Source organism: Psittacula echo (assembly GCF_963264785.1).
Source record: "Psittacula echo genome assembly, chromosome: 15".
Classification (NCBI taxonomy): domain Eukaryota; kingdom Metazoa; phylum Chordata; class Aves; order Psittaciformes; family Psittacidae; genus Psittacula; species Psittacula echo.
The window spans coordinates 6,694,937-6,701,038 of record NC_137751.1 but is presented as its reverse complement, the minus strand read 5'-3'; positions in this window follow the sequence as shown (position 1 = coordinate 6,701,038).

Here is a 6,102-nt window from a genome sequence, read left to right as displayed (position 1 = left end):
CAAAAATGGGACCAACAGGGAGCAAACGACAGGGATATCCTGAACAGTAACTGCACTGGAGCTATTTGCAGTGTAAGGAATTTCCTAGTGTGTAAGGAATTTCCTCTAGTGAGGGGATGAGAACTTCATAAAGCTGTATATATTGTGTTGTCTTAGTTCACTTAATAATAATAGAAAAAGGACTCTGGGAATATTTGGGATTATCAATAGAGTGGGATAAAGGTAACACTTCCCACCTCAGGTGGTTACAGATTCATTTTGCTTTGGCCTGACCAGACTGGCTGCATGGCAGGAAAACTCCTCAAACTGTACAGGTAACAGACCATACACTGAGGTTTCTATCCAGAGCCCATCCTGCACTGGGATGAGGAACGTAAACCGTGGGACATCTTCTGTCGCCACATGCAAGCTTTTTGTCTGACCCTGGCTGGTCAGCCTATCTGGCTCGTTGTGGCAAAGGGAGGGTACATCAAAACCAGTATGGATTATTTTAGATCTGCAACCTCAGTTCTGCAAAGGTATTTATTTTGAAAATTCTGGTTTCCATAGCAATGTAGTGCTGTTCCCTCTCATCCCTCTCCCATTACTCCAATCTTAGCAGCCATTAGATAAATTATCAGCCAGGCAAACCTAAGCATTTTTTTTTATCTTGAGTGATTTTGTATATGTTGGTTCCTTAATGAATCAGAGCCAGTTAGTCAAGGATTGACTCATATCCTTTCCTGGGGCTGCCATGAGGTCTATTGCAGTGTAAAGATGATAATGAAGAATGAATATTATTAATTGCACTTGGTGTATGAATTGCTGGGCTACTTTCCAGCAGAGCAGGGGGTCTTATATCTAGAATTCTGCTTCGGTTCTAGATTAATTGTTTATGTCTTTAGATTTTACTTATGTTTCTCTACAGTTCATTAGGAGATAATAATCTTGTTCCATACATGTAGTAAATAAATTCTTTTGTAGGTGTTGCTGTGTACTGCTACTCGGCTGCTCTTCTCCACCCCATAGGTGACTTGTGGACACAGTTCCCTTCTCATTGTTAACAGAGCCAAGCTCATAGCTCATTAGTTCATTCTTCTTTTTCATATATACAAAAAAAGAAGCTGTTAAGAAAACAAAGCAAGCTTTTCTTTTTTCTGCTGCTGTTTGCTTGTTTTCTGGTGCATCTCGTCTTCCTGGTCAAGGAGCTACGAGTCCTGCCAGAATAGTTACGCAGGTTGGAATGTAAAAACCCCAGAGTTACCCCTGCAGCAATGATGGCATGCAAAAAGCAAAGATGTAGATGTGATTTATTCTGATGGTGTAGTTTGCCTTTTAAGGAGATGGTTTAGTGAGTTCTTTTGCCTATATGAACTGTATCCCCACCTGGGGAGCTGTGCCAGAATAGCTGTTCCACAGCCCCTTTGCTGTGAACAAAAGCCTTTGTCCTGTAATGCCTCCTCATGAGCAGGTAAGCAGTGAAGTAAAGAAACTGCGTGGGAGCACAAGACCTATGGACCAGATTCCAAGAAAAAGATGAGATGAGAGTTAGCCTTTTGCCTTCTGCAGTGTTATCACTTAGTAACTAAAATATCTGGATTTTAGAAATTGGAGCCTAGATCCATTAAGTTGAGGATGTAAGAACCCCTCTGTGGAATCCAGATGTTAACAGGCATCTGCTGCATAGTGACCAGTGCTTGCCTTTCCAGTCCTTACTGGTCTCTAGTGCCTTGTGTTTTCTTCCTGCCTAGGCTAGAGCCATCAGCTGTGTGTTTGTGTTCAGCTCATGATTCCTTTGGAGTAGATGGGTTTATTATGAGTAAATTCTGCTCCCCACTTCTGTTTGAGCTCTCCAGGTGCTGGATACCTCACAGAAATAGCTTGTTAAATCCTAAGGTAGCAGCTCACTTGTGCCCTGAAGAATGATAGATAATAATCCATTCAAATCTCCTAATTTAGATGTCAAATATTTACTTTTAGCTGATATTATGCCCATTCTTTGAGAATACATAATACTTTGCTCCGGACAATGTTGCATATTGATTAATTCCATGTATCTTTTTATGCGAAGCAGTAAAATGTGGCTGCTTATCCTTTAATTTCCCTTCCCCTCCCTCCCCTTCATGTTCTTATGTTTTGAGATAAGGTGAACATAAGGTGCTATCTCAAGGCTATGCATTCTGTAATACCTTCACTGTGGACTTTTTGATTCAGCCCCTCAGAGGTGAATGGTTCCAGTCTTTTTAATCTTCCTCCAGACAAGGGCTCTTCTCAATCCCTAATCTTGTAGTCAAGTATCATTGCCCTGTGTCACCAAACGAAACAACAACTTTAGTAATAACTCAAATAAAAACCCTTCCAGAGGCAGTGTTCTTCTAGTGCTGCACATTGTTAGGTTGGAGACCCCAAGTCCAAACACATATTAAACTCCCCATGTGTCAGGTGCAGACATACCCAATGCTTATGTTAAAAATAATGACTAAAAAAGAAAACCCAACCCTGTTTCAATCTAATAACTGCTTGGTATCCAAATGGAATGAGAATGAAATGTGACCAGCAACCTTGTGACTCCTGTGTTGTATAACAAGATAAAAAGTACTTGGGATTTGTGGATTGAGCTTTTTCTCATTTGTCTTCCAGAGGTCAAAGTCTACTGCAAGCAGTGACTGATACAATGCCCCATGTAAGTCAGGCAGGGTTGCCTGTATGTCAGGCCCTCAAAGCAGGGCAGTTCTTCCAAGAACACCTTGGAAGGTGTTTGTGTGGATTTCTCTGTGGTCCCTGTGGTGATCCAAGGAAGCAGGAAGAGATCCAGAACTGTCTGAAAGCCCAGAGCCAGGATTCTTTGAAATCTCAGACTAGTAACAAGAGACTTGGGTGAGGCTAACCTGCTGCTTGCCTCCAGTGCTGCTTCTTATATGTATCCAAGAAGCTGCCTCCAGTTTATGATTGCACTCTAGTAAACAATTTTTCATGCAGATACGGGCAGCAAATGTTACTCCTGCCTGAGTGAACACTTCAATGTGTTTACAACAGCGATGTTCCTCAGATCTAGTCCTATTAAACAATAGATGTAGCCACCAGAAGGAGGTCCCACTGCTTACAGCTGTTCTGTTACAATTCACTCAAAACACTTTGAAGGGTGATCACATCATCCCTCTTTGAGCACTTGAAGGGACTGACTCACAAGTATGAGCAAAATAACATTAGACGGTTTAAGTGGCTGCAGCCCCAGCTGTGTCCCCACTGCCCAATTCCCAGAAGGGCTCATCCCTCAGCTGCAGAAGGCAACTCCTGAGCTGCTGTCGTGACAGCCCATTCTTAAGGGTGTTAATACTTGTCTGACTCCTCAGGAAGCTTAACCGGCATAAAAATGTGCACTTTTTCTTCTGAAGAATTGCCTTTTAATTTCTCAAACAGGTTCAGAGAAGCACCAGTGCGGCTGCAAGGGCAGAGGCAGGCACAAACAGATGACCTTCCCTTTCAGAAGCAGCTAGCCATTACATCAGTTTTGCTGCCTCACAAAACTATGCCCTAAGGTTATTTCTGGTGCTGGGCTGCCTTAATTTTCTGGAGAATGACTGAAGGATTAACATAGTGTGCTTATGGCATTTGGAAGTTAAGTTTCAGGAGGAAAAAAGATCTTAATTGAGCATGTGCTATTAGGTGGAAATGCTTAAGTTGTTAGGAGTGGGAAAGATAAGTGTGTGGTACCTTCAGTTAGGGGTTAAATCCTTTTTTTTTTTTTGCTGCTTTTTAAGACCTCTAACCCAAAGTCTACTATCCAGCTGTCTCTAGAGAGAGGAGTCTTTCAAGAGACCAGCTTTGAACCTATAAATAATGTACACAGCGAGTACAAAAATAGAGTCAAGGAGAGGCTCCACCTTACCTGAAGATAACTGCAAAGGCCAGTTGTGAGCTGCACCCTGGTCAAACAGGAGGCTGCAGGGAGCACTAGCACCCTGTCATCCATCTTGACTAAACTGCTTCTGAGGTCACTCCAACATCTGAATAGCAGCTGCTAAATCATGACTGCATTGCACCGAAATACATTAGATTTCAGGGGCTAAATGTATCAAGGTCTTGAATAATATTGCTATAAACGTACTTGGAACTAAGCATCTGCTTGAGTGCATTGTTAGGTTGGATATGTTGGGGTACAGAGTCTGAACCTTGCTATAAATGAAAACCCTGTGGCAAAAAAATGTAAATGAATGCCACACTTTGTCTGAGAGCCCTTGCCAGTATCTATAAGTATGATAATTTGGATGTTTCCCACTTTTGAGTTTTAAATAGGAGACAGACACAAGAAATACAAAGACAGCATTTTTCTTTTCATGGATTAATTTTATAGCTTCAGTTTAAACTCACCTAAACACACTTAATGGAAATGAAATGTAATGTCTTAAAAGAGGATTGCCTATGAAAGGAAATCATTTGTTCTTAGAAAATCACTAGATTAGCTTCTCAGTTTAACTGCATTTTCATATGAACTCAAAGCTCATCTCAGGTCAGGCTCTCCAGGAAAACTTTCTCATGGTTTCTGTAGCAGTTGATTCATTCTTTGCTGCCTTCATTTTGCAGCTTTAAGTGGCAGGTTCTCTGAAAAGCCATTTACTTCAAAGCTTTATAAACTAAGGCTTTGAATAAACGACTGAATTATGCTGGCTGTGCCCAACTTTGTGCCTGGATGTGGGAATACTTAGCACTGGGTGTGGAATTCTAAGGAAAATTACCTCTTCCCTTTGCTTGAGACCCTGCTGGCTTGCAAACACAAAGAGCAGCAAGAAGGAAAACTGTGGATGAGAAGGCATGGAAATCTCTGGTATCCCTTCTCCACTGAGAACACATCCTGAACAACTGTTGAATATTAATATACAGTGTAACTAGAGTGATGTTGTGTCAACGATGGGATTAACGTGAACGTGAGCTTCGCAAGACTACATGTCCCAGCAGGGCATGTAGGAGACACAAGCCCACGGCACAGCGTTGCATGCTGGAACTTGTAGTACCTTTCAAATGCCTCCCTGCGTTAAGCATGGCAGCGTTTCCCCCTCATGTAGCCCTGTGAGCCGTGTCATGGTGCCTTGTGCTGCGTGCCTGGTCTGTTACTGGAGGGCATGCATTAGTCTGGATTTTAAAATGTGTTTTTCAAGCTTTAGATAATGCTGACATGACACTTGTAAGTGACAAAATAGAATCCCAGACTGGTTTGGGTTGAAGGGACCTTAAAGCTCATCCAGTTCCAACCCCTGCCACGGGCAGGGACACCTTCCACTAGAGCAGCTTGCTCCAAGCCCCTGTGTCCAACCTGGCCTTGAGCACTGCCAGGGATGGGGCAGCCACAGCTTCTCTGGGCACCCTGGGCCAGCGCCTCAGCACCCTCACAGGGAAGAGCTTCTGCCTAAGAGCTCCTCTCAGTCTCCCCTCTGGCAGGTTAAAGCCATTCCCCTTGGCCTGTTCCTACATCCCTTGTCCAAAGCCCCTCTCCAGGTTTCTTGTAGCCCCTTTAGGCACTGGAGCTGCTCTAAGGTCTCCCCTTAAGGAGCCTTCTCTTCTCTAGGCTGAACCAGCCCAGCTCTCTCAGCCTGGCTCCAGAGCAGAGCTGCTCCAGCCCTCACAGCATCTCCGTGGCCTTCTCTAGACTCTGTACTTAGAATACTTAAACTTCTGCTGTACGTATGTGTACAGAGCTGATCTGTCCACCATCGCTGTTTGCTTTCTCCAGAATCTTTTGAAGTTTGTGTCTTCAAGCCAGTTCCTTATATTAAAAATAAATTCTTCCAAGCCACCAATAAAATGTCAAGCGTGATTAAAGCCTGACTCCTCATTTTAAGACTTGTCTCCTAAGCAGCATGAGGTCACTCTGAGTCAGCCTTTGAAAGGACCGTTATTCCTGAGAGCACGGGTACGGCCCTAAGTTCAGAGGTGCGTGCTTAAACGGTTTCAGTGTTTTGAATCACTTTTCTTTATGCTGAACAAAATGCTAACTGTGGGGCTGGCTTGGTAAGGATTGCAAACACCTCAAAACCTGAAAAAATCCTCTATATTAATGTAGAAGTTGGTATTTCTGGTAGGAAAGGTTTTACCTCCTGGGTATGAAAGGGTGGAACAGGGAGCTGT